The sequence below is a fragment of the Mustela nigripes genome, chromosome 16 (assembly GCF_022355385.1).
Source record: "Mustela nigripes isolate SB6536 chromosome 16, MUSNIG.SB6536, whole genome shotgun sequence".
Classification (NCBI taxonomy): Eukaryota; Metazoa; Chordata; class Mammalia; order Carnivora; family Mustelidae; genus Mustela; species Mustela nigripes.
The window spans coordinates 52,701,565-52,722,227 of NC_081572.1; positions in this window are offsets into that span (position 1 = coordinate 52,701,565).

Below are 20,663 nucleotides of genomic sequence, written 5' to 3' on the forward strand. Positions count from 1 at the left end.
TGTTTACAGTGATGTGCCAGAACCAAATGTAGCTAGCTCATACTGGTTTGTGAAAGTTGATTGTGTGTATTTCTTTTCCATTTTACCCTTCATGTTGATAGCTTGAAACTATCAAGGATAGTTTTAATTATAAATGTGGGACATTTATAATACAGATGTTGGCAAATACTGCACATCTACCCCCCATCCCCATCCCCCAGCAAACTTAACACACACTACCCCCGACCCAGAGAACCTGTCGGAAAATATTTATCAGGATACGTTTTGCAGTTTTCCAGATTCAGTATTTAATGCTTGTGTTATATTTTGCTTAAATTGCATTATTTCTTCTGTACTTATTGGTTGCTTAGAAATATTCTTTTAGAATTTCAAAGCATATTAAATCATTTTTTGTTTTTGATTTTTAATTTTATTGTGTTGTAGTCTGTACGCTATCAATTTTTCGTGATTTGTTGGGACTTGATTGGTAGCATATAATACAGTCAATTTATTTAAAATATTCTATGTGTACTCGAAAATGTGTGTTCTTAAATTCTCAGGACTCCACGTCTGTCCCTTTGATCAGCTTAATTGTGTTGTCCAGATTGTCTCTACCATTACCAATTTTTTGGTCTGCTTAATCTGTCAGTTCTGAGAAAGGAATATTAAAAATCTTCCCCTATATCGATTCATAAATTTCTTTTTGTTTTTCACCCATTCTTGCTTTAAATGTTTTGAGGCTAAATTGTTAGGTACACATATGATTACAACAACTTTCTGACAGATTTTTCCTTTTATTACTATGTAGTGCTCTCTTTATCTTCAACATTTTCTTTTGCCTTAATTACTCTTTTATCTGACACTTATGTCAGATGATGGCCTTTTTAAAGTTAAAATTTGCTGGTATATATTTTGCTTCCATCCTTTATCATTCACTCTTTCATTATATTTTTGATGTATCTTTGATAAACAGTATATAATCAAATTTTTTTTGATACCAGTTTTTTACTATTGTAATTAATAAGAGAATTTTCACATTCAGTGTTGATCAGGTTTTTCTTTAGATTCTGTCTTCTCCTTTGCATGAGGATTAGGTTTTCAATATCATCCTGATAATAATAATTATTACTTACACAAAATATTTCCTACATGTAGACAAGAGTAGAGACCAGGACAGATATAACAAACTCTGTGTACCCAGTATCCATCTCTATCAAATTTTAACAGGATACCACATTTGTTTTGAAACATTCTCTTTAGGGTGAGTATTTACTTTATTCCCTTATTTTTGATCTTCTCTTCAGAAATGATAAATTCTATTGCTATGTATCGCAGCATCAGCCGTTAGCTTGTTAACATGCACCTGTGACTTGACATGAGCCAGGATGCTCAGAATGCTTTAATTCCAATAGCTGTCACCCGCCCACCTTGCATATTATAGTTTGCTAGTATTTTATTTTTAAATGATACCCTCCAAATTATTCATTATTTCTTTTTTTTAATACTTTGAGCCAATGTTTATTTAGCCCCACCAAGTATGTACTTTGCCCCATGGTGAGTGCATTATTTTTGCTTTCTTTTCCTAGTGGCAAACACTAATAACCACTTCTCGCTTTCCTTCACCAGCACCCCTCGATGTAGCTGAGAGTAGAATTCTAAGTTGCTGATTATTTTCCCTCAGTCTTTGAAGCTATTATTTCATGCCTTCGAGCCTCTAACATTGCTGTTAAAAATGTCATTGCTATTTAGGTGGTTGTTCCGTTATTGATAATTTATTCCCCCCTGCTACAAGATATTTTGGTTTCCTTAGATTTTATATAATTCCACTGCCATGAAGAAAAATATACTTTATTTTTATTTATTTTGCTTAGATTTACTGTGCTTCTTTAATCTGAAGATTCATTCTGAAATCAAACCTAGATAATCCTAAACTATTCTCATTATGAACACTGTTTCTTCTGAATTCTTCCCTATCTTTATTCCCTCTTTCTGGCATTCCCATAAGATATACATTGAAGTTTTCCAATTGGTATTCCATGTCTTTTAGTTCTCTTTAAAATGTCTTGTCTTCTAACATCTTTCTGTGTGTTCTGGGCACTCTACCCAGGTTTGGCATCCAGTTCATTAATTCTTTTTCCAACTCATCACTTGTGCATCATTTGATACCTTTACTCATTCGTGTCATATCACACTCCCTTTTGGGTTATTTTTCAATTATTTTTGTATTGGGGGATTTTAGATCTTATGTTTCCTATTTTAGTTGACTTCCATTCACAATGAATAATTTCCTTGTGCACTTTGTAATTTGGGATTATAAGAGGGACTTTATTTTTCTTTCAGAATCTGGGCAGCCTGAGTTGTCAAAGAATCCCTCCAGTGTGTTTTTGTTTGCTTCTCCTGAACACCCCAGAGCTAGTACCCGCCCAAGAGCAATTTTGCATTACTTTTTGGCTCAAGGATTTCCCACACCATGAATGCAGTGTGGAGCAAGCTGTAAACACACAGGCCTGGTATGTTGAGTTTCCATGGAAGAATTATTTATTGATTTAGTCTTCTAATTTTCCAGCTAGAGTCATGGCTGAGACAACTTCCATATTGTCTCTCTGGACTAGTGGGCAACGTTTATAGGTCCCAGTTTTCACGGAGTTAACAATCCATCAGGGCTTGAATTCCTAAGTAACCAGATGAGATAACTCCCCCTAAGAACATCAGCTCATGCACAGATGCTGTGGCCCTCAGCTGACATGCGGGATTCTGACATGCAGGATTTCTTTTTGTCAGTGCAGCCATAGTTTTTCTATTATTATTATGATAAAACATACATAGCATACAATTTACCATTTAAACCATTTTACTTGTTTATTTATTTATTTTAAAAAGATTTTATTTATTTATTTGACAGAGAGACAGAGAGAGAGCACAAGTAAGCAGAGCAGCAGGCAGAAGCAGGCTCTCTGTAGAGCAGCAGCCCGACGCAGGGCTCGATTCTGGGATCTTGGGATCATGACCCGAGCCTAAGGCAGACGTTTAACCAGCTGAGCCACCCAGGCGCCCCTCATTTAAACCATTTTAAGAGTGCAGTTCAGAGGCATTAAGTGCATTCTCATTGTTGTGAAACCAGTACTACTTCTGATTTTCAGAATTGTTTTTGTCTTCCCAAACGGAAACTCCATATCCACTAAACATGAATTCCCTCATCATCCTCTAAACCCAGCCCCTGCTACCACCATTCTACTTTCCACCTCTATGAATTTGATGACTCTAGGTACCTCACAGGAGGAGAATTGCATGGACTCTGTCCTTTTTCGACTGGCTTTTTTTTTTTACTGAGCATAATATCTTCAAGGTTCGTCCATGTTGTAATGTGTCTGAATTTCCTTTTTTTTTTTTTTTTAAGATTTTATTTATTTATTTGACAGACAGAGATCACAAGTGGGCAGAAAGGCAGGCAGGGGGTGGGGGGGAAGCAGGCTCCCTGCTGAGCAGAGGGCCCAATGTGGGGCTCAATCCCAGGATCCTGGAATCATGACCTGAGCTGAAGGCAGAGGTTTTTAACCCACTGAGTCACCCAGGTACCCCATGAATTTCCTTATTTAAAAAATTTTTTTTCCAAATTAAAAAAAAATCAATTTTTTAAGATCATTTATATTTTAGAAAGCCAGAGAGAGTGTGTGCAGATCAATCTGATGTATTTTTGCTCTAAACAACAGTTAAGTTAGGAGACTGGCCTTCTGACTCCCACCTTGGTCTCCGGTTTTCTTAAGGCTCAGTCTCCCCTGAGCATTGACGTGAGCAAGCTTCTGCTCCTGCAAAGCCTCAATAATTCAGTGATTCCTAAGTCTTTTGGAGCTTCATTATATTTTGGGGAGATTTAGAAGAATGAATGTAACAGGTACAAATGTCAGCTTACAAACTGTGGTATGAAAAAAAAAGCGACTAATTTTTCTACAATTCAACTTAAATTTCATCCCCCCTCCCCAAGGGTTTCTCCAAGTTCTAATGGATTGATGAAGTGCATTTAGAGTCGAAGCTTTGTATCTATCAGTCCTCACTGGGGTCCAGCACCTCATCTGCTTCTTGGTCAATGGTTTAACTTGAGTAACCAGAAATCGTTTCCGCAATTCTAGTTCCAAGTGCATTCTTGGGTGGCAACAAGCTCATCTACTGCTTGGATATACCAACACACCATACAAGGAAAAACTGGGGAGAGATCTAAAACTCCTCTTCCTAGACATTCCACACCCCAATTTCTACTCTGAATTTTGTTGCATCTCCATATTCCATCCAGGCAATACAATCTGTGTCTTCCCCGATTAAAGATCCTATGGGCTATTTTTAGATTTCTTTCTTTTAACCTAGGTCTCTGTCCCAGGAGGAAGACCTTTTCTCTGAAATTGATTCATGTCCATTCCCTCTGGAAGAAACAGATGCCTCTACTCTGTTCTACAGGATAGCAGTCTACAAATATGAAAATAATCAGAATAAGAAGCATCTTTGAGTGTCTGTTATTCATTAGGTACTTTGTGTACATTATCTCTTAGTTGATTTGGTAGAGGACAAAACTAAAGCTTGGAGAGGTTAAGAGACGTGCCAGTGGTTTCATAAATAATGGAGCTGGGATGAGAGCAGAGGTCTGTCTGGCTCCAGGGTCCATGTTCTAAACCTGTCCCCATTTTTCATCTTACTCTTAAGCTCTTTTTCTTTAATGTTTATTTAGTTATTTGAGAGAGAGAGAGTGTGAGTGGGGTGAAGGACAGAAGAAGAAGGAGAGAATCTCAAGCAGATCCCCTGCTGAGCATGGAGACTTAAGCGGAACTCGATCTCACCACCCTGAGATCACGATCTGAGCTGAAACCAAGAGTCAGACATTCAACCAACTGAGCCACCCAGGTGTCCTGACTTAAGGTCTTAATCCTCAATCTTACCTTCTTCAAGAGAGTCATCTGGGGTTGTGTCTCTTATTTGGGCTCTCACCATCCCCTTTGGGCATTTTAATTTAGCATTTGCCATAGTGTATTGAAATTACTGATGTACCTCCTAATAAGATCTCTCCAGAGCCTGGCACAGTGCCTGGTCTACAGTAGGACTGTTTGTTGAACTGATACAATGTTTTCTCGACTGTTACTTACCTGTTCTATTACCACCATGTGTGCCTTCTGTTGGTCCCACTGCTGGAGAAGCTGGGGCTTCTGAGATAAAAAGAGAAATACGAACTTTTGCAAGCAAAACCACATGTGGTTGGGATTTGGGGGGCAGTTGGAGACTGTTAAATATGCAACCTGTGAAAGAGATCTAAGATCTGTTAAATCTTAAATCGACCACTGTGAGAAGTGCCTCTTCAATTCTAGTCTGATTCTTGGATCCTCAAGAGTGAGGAAGCATCTTGCTTCTCACTGCCTTTTATCTTAGTATACATTGGCATAAGACACCCATTCAAAAACTTGATAGGTATATGCATGGACTGCATGTTTTGTATCTTCCCAAATTCATATGTGGAACTTTTAATGCCTGATGTGATGGTACTAGGAGGAGGGGCCTGTGGGAGATGCTTAGATCCTGAGGAGGATGGCGCCTTCATGAACTGGGTTAGTGTCCTCATAAAAGAGGCTCCAGAGAGCTCCCTTGGTGCAAGCACAATGAAAGAAGATGGCTATGACCCAGGACTAGAGCTCTCACCTGTAGGCTGCCATATGGGTGATGTGATCTTTGACCTCCCAGCCCCAGAATTGGGAGAAATACATTTCTGCTGTTCATAAGCCCCCAGTCTGTGGAATTTTGTTAGAGCAGCCTGGACCAAGACAGCACAGAAGAAAGAAGCTGAACTTTTGTTTGATTGAATGCTAGTAATTTAGAAGCTGATCCCGCCCCCCCCCCCACCATATATAGTAAAACCTGGCACATTATTGATTCTAGGTAAGTAGAAAATAAAAACAAATCCTGTTAAAATCTCAACTCTTGGAGCACCTGGGTGGCTCAGTGAGTTAAGCCTCTGCCTTCAGCTCAGGTCATGATCTAAGGGTCCTGGGATCAAGCCTGCATCAGGCTCTCTGCTCAGTGGGGAGCCTGCTTCCCCTCCCCCCACCGCCTGCTGCTCTGCTTATCTGTGATGTCTCTTTGTGTCAAATAAATTTTAAAAATCTTTAAAAAATCTCAACTCTCATTTCAATTTGAAATTTTAAAAAATCCAATCAACAGAGGCACATGTTTATTGAAAACTTGCATCATACTTTTAATGAAAACTGCCATATACCATCTGTAAGTCCCAGTGCTTGCTGTCAATCCTTCTATGATTTATTTTGGTATATCTCTCTAAATACTATTTGATCCTGTTACTTACTGGCTTTGGAGACATTATCTACTGGCTTCTTCTACAGCAGGAGAGACTTTAACCTTCGTACACCTGCTGCATACACCCAGCCCCTCCTGTTTTCTGTAGTATGGTTACATCATACTTGTTGCTGATTACAAGTAGTCAGTGTTTGCCTTAATAAGGATTTCCAAATACTATTCACAGCTGAGCCAAGTTGCACATTAAAGCAATTTTTGTTCTCCCTTGAGTTTATAATCATCTCACATCGTTGGCTCGCTTCGTTTTGCTGACACCTATCATGAATTATACCAAACTTCCAAGTTGAACTACAAAACCTTATTTGATCGGCCAGGTACAGTGAGGGATTCTTACTTGATCATCTTGGTCTTGGAAGTCCACTTGATTTTCAATGTATAAACTTTTTCATTTTTGTTTGGTTTGAATGAAATTGGAATCATGCCTTGCACACCTTTTGTTTTTACTGAGCAATACAGTCCCAGGCATCTCTGATGACTAAAAATGTCCTATTTGGTGAACACATCATATTTCACCGCACGAACACACCATAATCCGTGAAGCTAATTGCCCATTGTGACATGTGGATGCAGTTTTCAATTTTTTACTTTTATAAACAGTCCTGAGATTCACATTCCTGAAGCTCCATTTTGCCTAATTATTTCCCACGACAAATTCTAAATGTAGAATTGCTGGGTCCAGTGATGTATAGATTATGGAGAATTTGATGACTATTTTCCTCCAGAAATCGTGCTGAATTGGAGCAATATTGCACCTTTAGGGCTTGATTGTCTTAAACAGTTTGTCAAACTTTAACTGTTGTCTATTTGCAGGCTCCTTATTTTCTTTAGGATTTCTTCAACAGCCAGTAGGGTGGTGTGTCTTTTCGTATGCGAGGCTGATGTTCTGGTTTTTATATTTCGTAAATTATCTTTTTATGTTCCTTGCCCATTTTGCTACCAGGCAGTCTTCCTCCTCCTTCTCCCTTGGGGAACCTCCTCATTGTAGTCTGAAGTCTTCACCTTGTCAGACTTTTTCTTTGCCTTCGAGCTCTTCCAGGAACTTTCTTCATTCTGTACTCACAATGCAGGTCCCCATCCGCCCCCTCACGCATCTCTCTAATGTTTTCTTGAGCACCTACTGCAATCCTCAAGGGACGATAAACACAGTAGAGCAAACCGATGGTATGGTTCTTATGGGACCCACCTTTTAGAAGGGGAAGGCAGATTATAAACAAGTAATCAAAAAACAATGAAAAGGATCAGACAGTGTTAGAGAGTGGGGTAAAACCACGTACTGCACGAGCGGAAATGGAGGGTGTTCCTTTAGATTTACAGCAAAAATCTCTAAGGAGATTGCCTTGAGTCTAGTGTCTCTGTGACATTGGGGGGAGCCATCCGTTTAAAGAGCAACACTCCAGGAAAAGGAAACAGCCAGGTAAAGCTCTACCTGCTCGCTGATTTGAAATAGAAGCATGCTTTAAGGTAAAGTCTCAGTTTTATGAGATTATTCGAACCATTTTGGCCCATCGTAAATACTTTTTGATTCTGTACAATCCTCATTGTCTGAACTGACTTTTTGTCACTTGTATAACTCACAAGTTAATTACACTTGTGAATTTATCTCCCAGGTTTATTCCATTTTCTTCTTCCACAGATAAGTCTAAGAGCCTATGAGGGTTTAAGGACTGTCTCTGTTCTGTATCCAATGTGCCTACGTGATCCAGTATACGTTAGATGCCAAATAACCATATATTTATGGTTAATATATAAAATTAGAATCTTGCCTGCTTGGCAGAGGACTGTAATTCAGTCTTCAAAATCCTTTGAAAAAGCCACGACATATGTGATCCTTGGTTTAAACAAGCTAGAAAAAAAGGAAGTCACTTATTGCCGACTGTGAAATTAAATTGAAAGCTAAGGTGTTTGCTTTCTTCTTGACGAGATTTTTCCAAGGGAGTCAGTCAACAGAAGAGAAAAATCTGGGTACAAAATACAATTTAGGTATTAAATTAATTAGGTATTAAAAAATACTAATTAGGTATTATATAACTTGCATTTGAAAGGTAGTGGGCCACTACCACATGTGTGCAAGTGTGTGTGTGTGTGTGTGTGTGTGTGTAGAATTTATTAAGTATCCTCTATATGCTCTAACCCATGCTGGGGCAGAATGGAAAGGAAATTGGCCAGTGAAAGAAATCTGTTTCTCATCTTCAAAGATTGTACAGTCTTTGGGGGAAGAATAAAAACCCAAAACCTAGAACTCATAAAATTGCCAAAACCCCCTAGAAACTTAAGAAATTCATGCACTAATGTAATCAATACTATACTTAAGAACTCAAAAGTGCTAAGCATAAAGGAGAAGGAAACAGATGGTTTATTATAAAGGCAATGGCAGAAGACTAATTGCAGATAGAGATTGTGTGTGTGTGTGTGTGTGTGTGTGTGTGTATGTGCACTGTAGTATGTTGGACACACAGGAACTGGAATTCTAACTAATTTCCTCTCACTCACCTTTTTTTACGATTCAATCCATCTGTTATTTGTGTCTCAATGAATGATTTCCTGGTTCTTGCAGTTCCCGGTGTAATAACTCAGAGACCCAGAGATAAAGGTCCAGAGAAAAGGAAGTACCACCCCACAATGTTTTCAGTTCAGCAAAGTACAGGTGTGTTAAAGGCTCCCAACCAGAGAATGAAGATCCCTGAGCTCCAGAAACATTTAAGAAAGTTTTGGATTATTGAACTCATAAATGGCTACAGATCGGTAAATGCCAAGCTGGGCCAATCAAGGGATTCCATAAGTGAAAAGAGAGAAAGATTGCATGGAAGAAGGAGAATTAGAAGATCTTTGGAACACACGGTTATGATGACAAGACTCCTCCGTCTGAGCTGGCAGCCCACCTCCAGAACTTAAGACCGCGAACGACTTATGCAACCTCGCCACGCTTCTCTTTTCTCACCTGTAAAATGGGAATTCACTCAGCCACAAGTCTTTAAAACCTTCCTGTCCATCTTATCCTGGATAAGACCAATTTCTTCCCCTTTGAAACGTTCTTTTATGTAGACATCTTATATACCAGACTTCTCAAATGGTACCATAATTGGTATTTTTTGTGTGGGTGTCTTATGGTGCTTGTGCACTAAAGATAATGATTGTGACCTATTAGTTTCTGTACCTTTACTATGTTCACCTGGCACCTTCTGCACAGTAAATACTCAAGAGATTAAAAAGAAATTTGTTGAATAAATGGAAGCACTGGTGACATCTTGAGCCACTGGACGTTTGTTTCAGGTATGAGTGGTTGAGCAGAGGCTGTGTAGGGTTCTTTCCAGACCTTTCTCTAGATCTTCCCTGCCATTCCCTGCCTCCCCCCGCCCCTCAGCTGGACACAGAGCAAGTCTGTGTTTAGAGTAATGTGTTTTAAAGGTCACATTTATTAGCAAATAGCTGGGTTTATAAACTTAGTTTAACAACAAAAGGAGCCTTTGAAATTAATACCATTTGCTGAAACTAGAACCAAGTTCACTCCACACAGCATACTGAGTCTGGTTATGGAACCGCGCAGTCAAGGTGGCTTACACAACCTTATACTCCTCACCCACTCTTTATTTTTTGCAACTCAATTTTTTTTAAAGCTCAACTGGATTTTCGGGCTCGAATTTATCAGTTTTCATGACATTCTGCTTCGAGAAGTTTACCGGATGAAGGTGATGGAGACTCAGAGCCTAGTTTGATCTTAACCTAGCCAGCTCAGCCACACCACAGCAGCCTAGTTTTCCTTCTCATCAAGCATCTGGGAGACTGGTACTTGTTCTGTGGGGTCTCCTGCAAGCACTCTCCCACATTTACCAGAACTTCCAGCTGGGATGGTTCCCCTGAGACATTGGTGGCTTGCATTTTTAATATAGAAAAAAAAAATATTACATCAGAAGCTGGAAAGAACTTGAAATGTGGAGGAGTTGACCATGACAGATGATTAAACTCTGTTCTGTGAGGAAAGGATGGGATAGCAGACCATTTTCCAGAGTGGGAGAGGGCACATAATTGTGCCAAGTGAGGGACTCCCCTTAAGGGGGATTAGTGATGAGCTCAGGATACATGGGGCCTGAGGCTGTTCTATTTTCCTTTGGTAAGAGAAATAGATAGTAAATAATGATGATAAATGAGTATTCTTTCAAAGTACTCCCTTGGGGAAGCTCTACGCCCCCCCTTCCCCCAACCGCCAACAAAAGTATCTCAAAATGTTTAAAGAATTCCACTTTGAGATTGCTTCTGAGCTAGTTTATGTCTTCTGTTTCATCACTCTACAATGCACCTCATTTTTAACCCAAAAATAGTTTCCGGCTTGATCAACTACTTTATTCATCAGACTTGGCTCTGGATGACTTTTGGTTGTTTCCAGAAATGAAATTCATCCTCAAAACGGAAAGATTTATGTTACTGAAGCCCCTTCAGAAAGGTGACTTCAACTCTGAAGAACTCAAGAGGAGTTCCAGATATATTCTGGTATTGAAAAAAATTTGTCTCATTATTTTGCTGCCCAGTCTCATACATGTTCATGTCTTCTTCTTAGATATTGTTTTGGAGATGAAACCCAGACCTGTATAAACTAGTCTCAGTGCATTGATCATTGAGTTGTGCCCAGTCTAGCCATCGGCAATTATATTTTTGACTCTACAATATCTCTTTGAAAATAAAAGAAAGAAGAGAGGAAAGACAGATGTAAGAGAAAAACAGAAATACATATAATTAAATCATAAAATTGTGATAGATATCACCTTGTGATACCCGGTGGGCTCAGAAAAGATGGCACACATTCTGTGTGTTAGTAGATAACACATAGCTTGGTTTCCCTCATGTTATTAGCATTGTATTTACTGTAGAAAATTATGGGGAAAAGGCAAAAGGAAGAGGATTTAAAATCCTTTCTAATTCCATGAACAGTAGGTAGCTGACTTTGATTTTTCATTTCTCTAGCCTTTTCTAGGTGGATTATTCATTTGGGGGCAGCTTTAAGTCATTACTTTTTTTTTTTTTTTGCTTGTTAATTTACTTAATAATTTAAAGGTTTTATTTATTTATTTGGGAAAGAGCGAGAAAGAGCACAGGGTGCGGAGAGGGAAAGGGCAGAAGGAGAGGGAGAAGCAGACTCTCCAGTGAGCATGGAGCCCCAACCTGGGGCTGATCCCAGGATTCTGGGATCATGACCTGAGCTAAAGTCAGATGTTTAACCAACTGACTCACCCCAGTGTCTTTGTTTTTTCGCTTGTTTATTAAAAAAAGGAAGATACATATAGAAACTTCCATAAAAATATAAATAGAATGAATTGTGTTAACCACTCGTCAACTCCTGCTCCCTTCCCCCCAACCAGATTTTCGCAAAATTCATTTTCTTGTGGATTTTCATATTTTTATTATCTAAGCCAAACGCAAATTTTCTTTTTCCTCTCTGTTATTATCAGTATAGCGTTGGGGGTTCTTATTTACTCGAGTGCAATCATTCTTTTTGATGCTGAAGTCATCCTAAGTATGGCCAGTGGGAGCTTCTTCAAGCAGTTCCCATGACCTTTACGCATGACCCCATCAGCCAGAACCCTCTGTTTTCTGACCCAGTGAGATTTTGTAGGCTCACCTTGGAGGCTCCCTGCTCTGACCGGTTCTCTAAGGAACATTGGTTTCTGTTAGTGAATGGTGGGTTTTAGAAATCAAGACCTGGGCACTGCATATACTTTGCTCCTCAGGCACTAATGTTCCAAGTTCTTGGGGGACACAACTGGGGGAAATATACACATAAACCTTGTATGGGGGTAGTTTAGGAAGAGCACACTCTTTATTTCGCCATTACTCACATACTCACAGTGCTTCTAGAAAACCCACCCATCAAGCAGTTCTCTGCATTGGTAGCTGGTGTCCTCTAATTCACATCAATGCAGACACTGTCTCGTTGGGATCAGCATTAGATTCCCTCAAGTAAAGGGCCCTGTCCCACAGGACTGCCCCCTACTTTAGACAGCAACCCCAAGTCATAGGTCACCACCCATGACTCTGACTAACCAGCTATAAATAGGACTTCCCATAACCCTCTCCTTGTGTCGGATAATTTGCTAGGATGGCTCACGGAACTCAGAGAAATACATTTACTTTTTTTTTTTTAAAGGATATAAGAAAGGATATGAATGAATAGCCAAATGAAGAGATATATAGGGAAAGATCCAGAAGTACCCCAAGTGAAGGATTTTTTATCTTCATGGAGTTGGGGTTCGCCACCCTCCCCACATGTAGATGTGTTCACTGACCTGGCAGTTCCAGACCTAGTACTTTCGGGATTTTTCTGGAAGTTTCACCATGCAGCCATCATGGATCATTAACTCAATCTCCAGCCCTTTTCCCCTTGCTACAGAATGGGACGGAAATTTCCAAGCTTCCCATCCTGGCCTGGTCTTTCTGGCACCCAGCTCCATCCTGAAGTCATCCCAGAGCCCCCCAAATGTCCCCTCATTGGAACAGGAGACACTCCTATCACTCAGAAAATTATAAGGATTTTAGGAGCTCTGTGCCAGGAGCCAGGAGCAGAGACCTATTTATATATATTGTGTTACTTCATAGGGTTCATCTTGGCATTCCAGATTCAAATTTAGCATTCCTATTTTTCTTGAATTCTTTGATTTTTATATTTGAATCTGTTCTATATCCAGCCTGTGTGTGTGTGTGTGTGTGTGTATGTGTGTGTATGTCTGTGTCTGTGTTCGATATGCTTGATGATTTACAAAATGATCACTGTATAGGAAGCAAAACAATATTTTTATGGCAACAATCCCATGCTGCTGTGGGAAAATGTTTGGGGTGAATGTAAGAGGTCCAGATTATCTCACCACACAAAATCAGATAGTGAAGAAGGTTCTCTTGGTGATAGGACTGGTCTGGATTAAGAGGACCCACTTTGAGTGCCTACCCATGGAACTCCTGAGGAGGATCTCATCAACTTAGCGGACCACACCTCGGACCTCAGAGACACAGGTCATTTTGTCTGTCAGTCTGGCACATCAGATACCAATCAGAAACCATGGGCCTCCCATCTTTTATTATAAAGGGTATAAATGAGCAAGCAAATGGAAGAGCCTCACCTTCCCAACGGTCCTATGGGTCCACCAACCCAGGAGTTCTCCAAACCTTGTAGTTTGGGGGTTTTTATTAGAGGTTTGCTTAAGCAGTCATGATTGATCAAATGCTTTACTATAATTATGAAAATTACTTTCATCTCCCAGATACCCTGAAAGAGTCTCAGGGTCCCCCTGGAGGTGACCAGGCCACACTCAGAGCCACTGGCCTAGGGAAAAATGCAGTGGAGACAGCACTGGAAATTATAGGTTAAGGTTTTATGATCTTTTGGCTTGATCTTTCCGGTATCTCACTCAGATACGGATCCTCCAATGCAGATACATAGAAGCGAGTTTTGTAAAAGTTCGCAGGAGTTAAAAATTGTCCTAGTTCATCTTTGGAACTCTAAATGCTTATATAGAACAGTCACTCAACATCTGTACTTGGATGTCTAATAGACTTTTCAAACTCAACTTGTCCAGAACTGATCTCCTGCTCTTTCTCCCCATAAATCACCCCTCTTGTGGCATTTCCTATTTCGTTCATCATTATAGCTGCTCAGGCACAAAACCCTGGATTTATTTTTGACTCCCTCCTGGAATTACTTTGGCCCCAGCCACCAGCATCTCTCACCTTGGTTCCTCCTACCTGATCTCTCTGCTCTTACCCTCCTCACCCTAAACCCCATAGTTCATTCTTAACATCACTGCCAGAGTGATATGGACCATGCTATTTTCTGCTTAAAATGATACGATGGTGACGCCTTTTACTCAGAGTCAATGCTGACAGCTTAAAATGCATTGAAGTTCTTACCTGATTCCCCAGTGTTTCCCTTTCTGGCCACCCAACACTCCCAGCTCTTTCCCAATGCTGCTCTGGCCACAGTGACTTCTCTCTGTTCCTTGAACACACCAAATGTGCTTCTGCCTCAGGACTTTTGTCCTGGTAGTCCCCTCCAACTGGAATGCTTTTCTCCTCAGTCTAGTCTAACTCCCTCATTTTTCCAGACTCTGTTCCGATGTAAGCTTCTCACTGTGTTCTACCCTGACTGTTCCTTAAAATAGCACATCTCAGGGCACCTGGGTGGCTCAGTCTGTTAAACGTCCTCCTTTGGCTCAGGTCATGATCTCAAGGTCCTAGGATTAAGCCCCTTGTCAGGCAGGCTCCCTGCTCAGGAGGGAGCCTGCTTCTTCCTCTGCCTCTGCCACTCCTCCTGCTTATGCTCTGTCTTTCAAATGAATGAATGAATGAATGAATCCTTCTAAAAAAATGGAATAAAATTACAAGACCCACTTCCTATTGAAATGCCTGTCTCCCCCTTACCATATTCTGCTTTTTCTTTCTCCCCCTCCACACCAGAGTGTTTATTCCTTTCTACTTACTTCATTATTGTCTGTTGCCTATTGTCTGTCTTACTCCACTAGAACGTCAATCCCACAGATCAGGGATTCTTGTCACTTTTCTTTCACTGGTGTACCTAAGAACCCAGAGTAGCATCTGGCATGTAATAGACATCCAGTAAATACCTGTTCAATAAATGACTACATGGATATGCAAATTTTTTTTTTTTTTTTAGATTTTATTTTTTATTTGAGAGAGAGGTTGAGCAAGAAAGAGAGCAAATGAGCAGGGGCAGAGGGAGAGGGAGAAGCAGACTTCTTGCTGAGCAAGGAGCCCATGTGGGACTTGATCCCAGGACCCTGGGCTCATGACCTGGTCCAAAGGCAGATGCTGAACTGACTGAGCCACCCAGGTGCTCCACAAATGCCTTTTAAAAAGGTGGGTGCCTGGAAAATCTGAGGTTGTGATTCAATTAAGACCAATCATCGAGAAGTTTTTGAGAGTAGTAACAGTCAAAATTCTTTCCACTGCAAGTGGAATGGTTCAATAAACCCTGCAGAAAATGATTCAATAAACCCTGCAGAAAAAAAGAAAGAGAAGGAAAGAAGGAAGGAAGGAAGGAAGGAAATAAAGAAAAAGAAAGAAAGAGAGAGAGAAAAGGGAGAAAGAAAGCAGAAAAGAAAAGAAAAAGAGAAAAGAAAAGTTCATTTGATTATAAGATAAAGCTTCAGGCATGGCTGGATCCAGGGCTTTAAATGATGCCATCTAGATCACGTCTCTTTACTTTCCCTCTCCTCTTTTTTACTCTCCCTTTATGGTGGTATAGATATCACAGGCATCTCTAAGTTTTTATGTTATGAGCGCCACCATCCCACAAGAAAGTTGCCTTTATTGTTCTTGCTCCCAGGCTCTCCGTGGGCACAGCAAGGGAATGTGTATATTCATCTGTATTTATTTCAATGTCTAGCTCTATAAACTGAAAAAAAAAAAGTGTTTACTCTGATCCCTCCAATTCCGAGTTTATTCTAGCTTTCTCTTTCTCCCCATATGTGTACCTGACAGTGGGAAGCCGAGTCCCCATTTCCTTAATTTATTTACTCATTTGATCATTGCTTTTGTGTGTGACCATTTCCCCCTTCCCCTGAGTCTGCCTGTGGATGCCCACCTCACCCTGCTTGAGCTCTGACACCCCTTTGTGGTGGTTCTCTCCTTGCCTTGTTGGGACTGACTTGCTCTATGAGCAGGTGTTCTCACCCTGCTGGGGCTGATTCCCCATGCCTGGCTGCCTGCCTAGGGGGACACCCCCCTCCCAGCTTTGACCCTGAGTCCCATGCATGCATACATGTCCTCCCTTTCCGATGGGTCCCTAACACCCATCATCAATCAGGTTCCAACACCGCAGGTGAGGCCATCACTTTGCAGGGACACCCTTGTCTCCCTGCTTGGACTCTGACACCTTTGCACCGCTGTGTTTCCCTTTCCTTCCTGCAGAGATGCTGACCCCTGCTCTGTCCCACTCAACAGCATTAAGGCTGAATTGTTCAGGAAGGGAGGAGAGGGGGAAGAGGAAGCAGAAGCGCCTTTATCTTTATGTCAATCACACCAAGAGACTCAGGACTCCTGGGCTGTCCCTGCCTTTTGGGACTTGAAAGTCCGCGTGGCTCCATGACCAATGAGACAACTTGCTGCCACCCCTCATGCACTCGTCTCCGCTTTCCCTCCTGCGCTTTCCTCCTGGCACTCGGTGGATTAACATCGCCCACTGGCAAGCTCTACCTGGCATGTGGCAGCAGCAAAGAAGATATGTTAATGACCGAGTCCGACAAGAGAGCCGTTCCACATGGACAGAGAGGCTCGGAGCCCGCTTCTGAGGGAGGGTGTTATGGGGTCCTCCCGGGGCGTGTGGAAGCCTGTGTGCCCTTCACCGAGACACCCTGGCAGGTGGCACCCCTCCGGCCCCGTCCAGCGCCGGTGACTGATGGGAGCGGACAGACAAGGAAGTATAGTTAGCATTCATTCATTGCTTATGTTGTACAGGCTGTCAAAACTAATGAAATTTTATGACAGACGGCCAACGACCAGCTTCCTGGTGTTATTTATCTTTCTCGCTTCTGGCTCGGAGCGCTGGGTGATTTTTCATTTACATTTAAAAATGCCAAGATGACTGAGCACGATTCGCCTCCTCAGAAAACTAGCAAATTGTATCAATGCACAAATGTAATTAATAATCATCAGGCATGAGGAATGAGGAGCCGTGGAGCAGGATAGTCTATCTTTCCAGTCTCCTTCCTCTCCGTGCCACCATTTCAGGCAGTTCCCAAACTCCAGGGACGTGTATCTTGGCTGCCCCGCCCCCCTGCTTATTGCCCCTCTCTGATAGCCAATATGTGCAATGACAAGCCAAGGGTTCTTGGGGTGGGTGACATGAGTTCCCATGGTGCAGTGGAATCATTTGTAGCAGCCTTTGAGGGATGATGCAAGTAGGGGTAGCATCTAGTGGTTGGGGCGTTCTGTGGGGGGAGATGAAAACAGTCTATTGGAAGAGGGGCTTGAGGTCTCAGGAGACAGGTTAATTCTAGAGTGACAAGACTCAGGACTGTAAAAGCGTGTTCCTACATAATCAAGAGAAACCTGCAGACCCAACGGACCCTAACAACCCAAGCCTGTGAGCGGTCTATGCTTGGAACAATTCTTCCATATACACCACCTTGTCCTCTTACGTCCTCATCCCTACCTTAGGTCATCTGCACTTCCCTTGCCCTTGGCCCCACCTGCGACTGCCAGGGTCTTTACTCTCTGCGATTCTCAGCTCTCCACACGTGACTCTTGGGGGTGGGGGGTGTTTAGAGGCACTTTTTATATGTGTTCACGAATAAATGCGTAGTTCTTGGGCACCATTGGCATTATTATGGGTTTTTTTGCTTTTCTGTCGGTCTCATTGGGGTTCCGATGAGTTGTGTTTTTAAGGCACCAAAGCAAGAGCCCACGTCCTCTGGAGCCCTTTGATCCCGAAGGCATTTCTGTGGGGTCCGGGGGATGCTTCCTCTCCACTTCCAGTATTTTAACAGACTTTCAAATTGTGCTATTTGTGTTCCAATGCCTTCTAGATTTTTTTTTTTTTTAAGGCAAACAGTTCTTGGAAAAGGAGACAAAGCTAAAAGCAAACATTATGTTCTACTCGAAAACCAAGCCCCTGCCACCATGACTAAAGGCTTTATGAGGGGGCCAAGCTTTTCTGCTCACCTTTTCTGCCTCAGGATGGGCTACGTCCCAGAGGGCTCCCGCAGGCTTATACACCTTGGCACAGGGATGCCCAGATGTGTCCAGATACGCTGCCCTGGCTCAGGCTCCAAATGGCACTCTTGGTTCAAAGGTGTCCTTAAAGAGTCTACTCTGTGCTCAGGGCTGTGGGGCTCTCTAGAAGGCCAATCAGACACAGTGCTGGCCCTTAAGGGCTTTGTTATCCTAACAGGCATGTAGCAAATAATCAGATGGGGGGGTACAAGAGCAGGAATGTGCTCTCACCACAGAGAAGTAGACATGAGGAGGTACAGGGTACAAGGTGAGGAGGAGCGTGATCTCTGCAGAGTTGCAGCAGGAATGGCTTCGGGGAGGTTGAATCTGATCTGAGCCTTGAGAGATATGAACACATGGGGGAAGTGAATGCAAAAGGTGTTCCAGGAAGGGAGGGCAGCAGAAGCATGAGGTGCATGTTCCTGGCACTACGCAGGGAATGGCCAGGCGTGTACTGTTGAAAGATGGATACTGCTGGGGAGATGGAGGTGGAAAGCAGGAGTCATCATGCATCCAGGAGATCCTTGACCAGCAGGCTGAGTCATCTGCGTCTTAGTTTATATGCAGCAAAATATACCAAACTAAGATATTGTACCAGCTGGGGCCATGGAACGCCATGCATCGGATGAGTGTGTTTCCGGATCTGAAGACTCACCTGGATCAGTGGGTCTCAAGTGAACAGGAGACACCGGGGCAGGCGTGGGGGAGCCCTCTGCGGTAGCAGCAGATGTGGGTAGGGACCAGTAGGAAACAAGGACATGATGAGTCTCAGAGTGGGCGTAGACACAGGAGGTGAAGGAAGAGAGGAATCTAAGAAAAGTTGAGAATGAGCAGTTGGGAAGAGAGAGCATAACATACAAGAGGCATGTGTTGTGTTGTGGGGTTTTGTTTTGTTTTGTCTTTGGTGAGGTCATGATGGGTTCACACTTTCCAGACTACTTTGTAAGGTGCATGGGAGGCAATGATTTCCATTTTAGAGGCAAGAAAATTATGGCAGAGAGCAGTAAGTCTGCGTTCACATGCTACAGGGCAGGACCGACTCTTAGACCTAAACTTTGGGATTTATTTATTTATTTATTTATAAAAAGATTTTATTTATTTATTTGACAGACCGAGATCACAAGTAGGCAGAGAGGCAGGCAGAGAGCAAGGAGGAAGCAGGCTCCCCACTGAGCAGGGAGCCCAATGCGGGGCTCAATCCCAGGACCCTGAGATCATGATCTGAGCTGAAGGCAGAAGCTTAACCCACTGAGCCACCCAGGTGCCCCCAGACTTTGGGGTTTAAAACCTTTTCTTTTTTTTCTTATATACTTGCACAAGTAGCTGTATAGAGAAAGATGGTAGAAAAAGGAATAATAATAATAGTAAAAAGATGAGTCGTAAGGAATTATGCTATCAGGGACAAAACCCAGCATGTTGGAACAGTTCTCGGGAGAACCATCAGGCAAATGAACTCTCTTAATCCAATCGGGTAAGAAATTTCCTGGGCATGTGGATCCATAATCCCATTTAAGTCCCCTAGAAGGGGAGTCTAATAAGAAATCAACTCCAGTGAAAAAAGAACTAGAGGTATAATTGTGCAGAGACACTGGGCATTCTGCCCCCAGGATCACAGACTGTCCTCTAATAAAAGCCATGAAATCCATAATAGAAATTGCTTCACCCCAAAGCTTCTGGAAGGTCCATGTGTTCATAACTGGGACCTTAAATAACAGACCCATGGCTCTGGGTTATCTTCGGTGATAACCAGCTGCTTATGAAAACATCCGTTCTCTGAGAATTTGGATTCGGTCATGGTCTGTTTTACATTTGGGAACGAGATGGTGGTGTGTTGTTTTTCTCTTCAGCTGGTGAGGAGGAGAGGTGGGAAAGCGGAGGCCTGCCCATGTCCTATTTGTCTTTCTGTTTGTTGTTGCAACTGGCCTCGTTAGATCTGGCGAGAGCTGCCAACATTTATAACTTTGGCTTTTCTAATTAAAGTTCTACTGAAAAGCCTACTCCTCTCTTCTCACTCCCTCGGCAGGAATGTGCTCTCATAACAGAGGCATCTGCCCCCTGGACTAACCTTTCTTGAAACCAGATAAACAAAGTAATACTAATAAAAATATCCATCTGTGCTTAAAGATAAATAGAGCATTAATATACCAAGCCGAGATCTGGATTCTTTTGGAGCCAGCTTTAATGATATTAGACATCTGTTCCAGCCTGCTTCTCACTCATTTTCTATGTTCTCACTCATTTCCCATGTGCACGTTCATTTAAGAAAACAATGGGAATGGGGTTTGCCTGGGGGATGTGGGGGTACCACCTGACCACTGTCCGTTTTGGAGGCGACCATCCCAATGAAGGTCTTCATCATTTGGCACACTGCTTGGGTGTCATTATGGATTTTTAAGCACTGTGGTCTTCCTTCATTTTTATTTTCAGATGCCTGAAAGCCAATGTAATCATTTATAATAAACGGTAAGCAGAATTGTCAAGGGGACCAGTTGTACGGATGCCTGTGTGGTCATGGCAGCCTTGGTCTTTCTGAAGTCAAGATGTGAGAGCATCCAGGAGGTGTCTGAAGCCATCTGTGTACAGGGAGAGAGCCCTAGGTCCATCCTGCGAAGGGGGGAGATGAC